The sequence below is a fragment of the Cetorhinus maximus genome, chromosome 36 (genome assembly GCF_964194155.1).
Source record: "Cetorhinus maximus chromosome 36, sCetMax3.hap1.1, whole genome shotgun sequence".
Lineage (NCBI taxonomy): Eukaryota > Metazoa > Chordata > Chondrichthyes > Lamniformes > Cetorhinidae > Cetorhinus > Cetorhinus maximus.
In genome coordinates this window covers 3,848,984-3,853,015 of record NC_135914.1, presented here as the reverse complement: position 1 = coordinate 3,853,015, position 4,032 = coordinate 3,848,984, and positions in this window count along the sequence as shown.

Sequence of the window (4,032 nt, the reverse complement as noted above, 5' to 3'; positions counted from 1 at the left end):
AACAGTGAAAATAGTTCTCTGCAAAGTAATGAGTTTCCTCCTCTTGCATCTGAGTCAGAAGGTTATGTGTCCAAGTCCCCACCCTAGATATAAAACCCATAAGCCAGGCTGACACTCCCGATGCCAGCACTGAGGGAGTGCTGCAATGTTGGAGGAGCTTTCTTTCGGATGAGATGTTACAGAGATAGGGATGATTGTATGGGCTGGAGGAGGCTAGAGGGCCCTGTCTGCCCTCTGCTGGTTCTCAGGACTCCTCTTGTTCATGAATAAATAACAAGCCACAATAGGCAACTCTGCAATGAAGGCTGCCTAATTTGATATGTCTGTTAACACCTCCACTTAAAAATTCGTGGTTTAATTTGTTGTTCAACTCTCAGAGAGTGCCGTGAACACACCACCCCCACTACGCTCACTGACCTACACTGCCCCCTGGTCCAGCAGCATCTCCATTTTAAAATTCCCCATCCTTCTTTTCAAATCCGTCTATGGCCCTCGTCCCCTCCCTATCTCTGTAACCTCTTCCAGCCCCTACACCCCTCCCTATCTCTGTAACCTCCTCCAGCCCCTACACCCCTCCCTATCTCTGTAACCTCCTCCAGCCCCTACACCCCTCCCTATCTCTGTAACCTCCTCCAGCCCCTACACCCCTCCCTATCTCTGTAATCTCCTCCAGCCTCTACACCCCTCCCTATCTCTGTAACCTCTTCCAGCCCCTACACCCCTCCCTATCTCTGTAACCTCCTCCACCCCCTACACCCCTCCCTATCTCTGTAACCACCTCCAGCCCCTACACCCCTCCCTATCTCCGTAACCTCCTCCAGCCTCTACACCCCTCCCTATCTCTGTAACCTCCTCCAGCCCCTACACCCCTCTCTATCTCTGTAATCTCCTCCAGCCTCTACACCCCTCCCTATCTCTGTAACCTCCTCCAGCCCCAACACCCCTCCCTATCTCTGTAACCACCTCCAGCCCCTACACCCCTCCCTATCTCTGTAACCTCCTCCAGCCCCTACACCCCTCCCTATCTCTGTAACCTCCTCCAGCCCCTACACCTCTCCCTATCTCTGTAACCTCCTCCAGTCCCTACACCCCTCCCTATCTCTGTAACCTCCTCCAGCCCCTACACCCCTCCCTATCTCTGTAACCTCCTCCAGCCCCTACACCCCTCCCTATCTCTGTAACCTCCTCCATCCGCTGCACCCCTCCCTATCTCTGAAACCTCCTCCAGCACCTACACCCCTCCCTATCTCTGTAACCTCCTCCAGCCCCTACACCCCTCCCTATCTCTGTAACCTCCTCCAGCCCCTACACCCCTCCCAATCTCTGTAACCTCCTCCAGCCCCTACACCCTTCCCTATCTCTGTAACCTCCTCCAGCCCGTACACCCCTCCCTATCTCTGTAACCTCCTCCAGCTCCTACACCCCTCCCTATCTCCGTAACCTCCTCCAGCCCCTACACCCCTCCCTATCTCTGTAACCTCCTCCAGCCCCTACACCCCTCCCTATCTCTGTAACCTCCTCCAGCCCCTACACCCTTCCCTATCTCTGTAACCTCCTCCAGTCCCTACACCCCTCCCTATATCTGTAACCTCCTCCAGCCCCTACACCCCTCCCTATCCCTGTAACCTCCTCCAGCCCCCTACACCCCTCCCTATCTCTGTAACCTCCTCCAGCCCCTACACCCCTCCCTATCTCCGTAACCTCCTCCAGCCCCTACACCCCTCCCTATCTCTGTAACCACCTCCAGCCCCTACACCTCTCCCTATCTCTGTAACCTCCTCCAGCCTCTACACCCCTCCCTATCTCTGTAAACTCCTCCAGCCCCTACAACCCTCCCTATCTCTGTAACCTCCTCCAGCCCCTACACCCCTCCCTATCTCTGTAACCTCCTCCAGCCCCTACACCCCTCCCTATCTCTGTAACCTCCTCCAGCCCCTACACCCCTCCCTATCTCTGTAACCTCTTCCAGCCCCTACACCCATCCCTATCTCTGTAACCTCATCCAGCCCCTACACCCCTCCCTATCTCTGTAACCTCCTCCAGCCCCTACACCCCTCCCTATCTCTGTAACCTCCTCCAGCCCCTACACCCCTCCCTATCTCTGTAACCTCCTCCAGCCCCTACACCCCTCCCTATCTCTGTAACCTCCTCCAGCCCCTACACCCCTCCCTATCTCTGTAACGTCCTCCAACCCCTACACCGCTCCCTATCTCTGTAACCCCCTCCAGCCCCGACACCCATCCCTGTCTCTGTAACCTCCTCCAGCCCCTAGACTCCTCCCTATCTCTGTAACCTCCTCCAGCACCTACACCCCTCCCTATCTCTGTAACCTACTCCAGCCCCTACACCCCTCCCTATCTCTGTAACCTCCTCCATCCGCTGCACCCCTCCCTATCTCTGAAACCTCCTCCAGCACCTACACCCCTCCCTATCTCTGTAACCTCCTCCAGCCCCTACACCCCTCCCTATCTCTGTAACCTCCTCCAGCCCCTACACCCCTCCCAATCTCTGTAACCTCCTCCAGCCCCTACACCCCTCCCTATCTCTGTAACCTCCTCCAGCCCGTACACCCCTCCCTATCTCTGTAACCTCCTCCAGCTCCTACACCCCTCCCTATCTCCGTAACCTCCTCCAGCCCCTACACCCCTCCCTATCTCTGTAACCTCCTCCAGCCCCTACACCCCTCCCTATCTCTGTAACCTCCTCCAGCCCCTACACCCCTCCCTATCTCTGTAACCTCCTCCAGTCCCTACACCCCTCCCTATATCTGTAACCTCCTCCAGCCCCTACACCCCTCCCTATCCCTGTAACCTCCTCCAGCCCCCTACACCCCTCCCTATCTCTGTAACCTCCTCCAGCCCCTACACCCCTCCCTATCTCCGTAACCTCCTCCAGCCCCTACACCCCTCCCTATCTCTGTAACCACCTCCAGCCCCTACACCTCTCCCTATCTCTGTAACCTCCTCCAGCCTCTACACCCCTCCCTATCTCTGTAAACTCCTCCAGCCCCTACAACCCTCCCTATCTCTGTAACCTCCTCCAGCCCCTACACCCCTCCCTATCTCTGTAACCTCCTCCAGCCCCTACACCCCTCCCTATCTCTGTAACCTCCTCCAGCCCCTACACCCCTCCCTATCTCTGTAACCCCCTCCAGCCCCTACACCCCTCCCTATCTCTGTAACCTCCTCCAGCCCCTACACCCCTCCCTATCTCTGTAACCTCCTCCAGCCCCTACACCCCTCCCTATCTCTGTAACCTCCTCCACCCCCTACACCCCTCCCTATCTCTGTAACCTCCTCCAGCCCCTACACCCCTCCCTATCTCTGTAACCTCCTCCAGCCCCTACACCCCTCCCTATCTCTGTAACCTCCTCCACCCCCTACACCCCTCCCTATCTCTGTAACCTCCTCCAGCCCCTACACCCCTCCCTATCTCTGTAACCTCCTCCAGCCCCTACACCCCTCCCTATCTCTGTAACCTCCTCCAGCCCCAACACCCCTCCCTATCTCTGTAACCTCCTCCAGCCCCTACACCCCTCCCTATCTCTGTAACCTCTTCCAGCCCCTACACCCCTCCCTATCTCTGTAACCTCTTCCAGCCCCCACACCCATCCCTATCTCTGTAACCTCCTCCAGCCCCTACACCCCTCCCTATCTCTGTAACCTCCTCCAGCCCCTACACCCTTCCCTATCTCTGTAACCTCCTCCAGCCCCAACACCCCTCCCTATCTCTGTAACCTCCTCCAGCCCCTACACCCCTCCCTATCTCTGTAATCTCCTCCAGCCTCTACACCCCTCCCTATCTCTGTAACCTCCTCCAGCCCCTACACCTCTCCCTATCTCTGTAACCTCCTCCAGTCCCTACACCCCTCCCTATCTCTGTAACCTCCTCCAGCCCCTACACCCCTCCCTATCTCTGTAACCTCTTCCAGCCCCTACACCCATCCCTATCTCTGTAACCTCCTCCAGCCCCTACACCCCTCCCTATCTCTGTAACCTCCTCCATCCGCTGCACCCCTCCCTATCTCTGTGA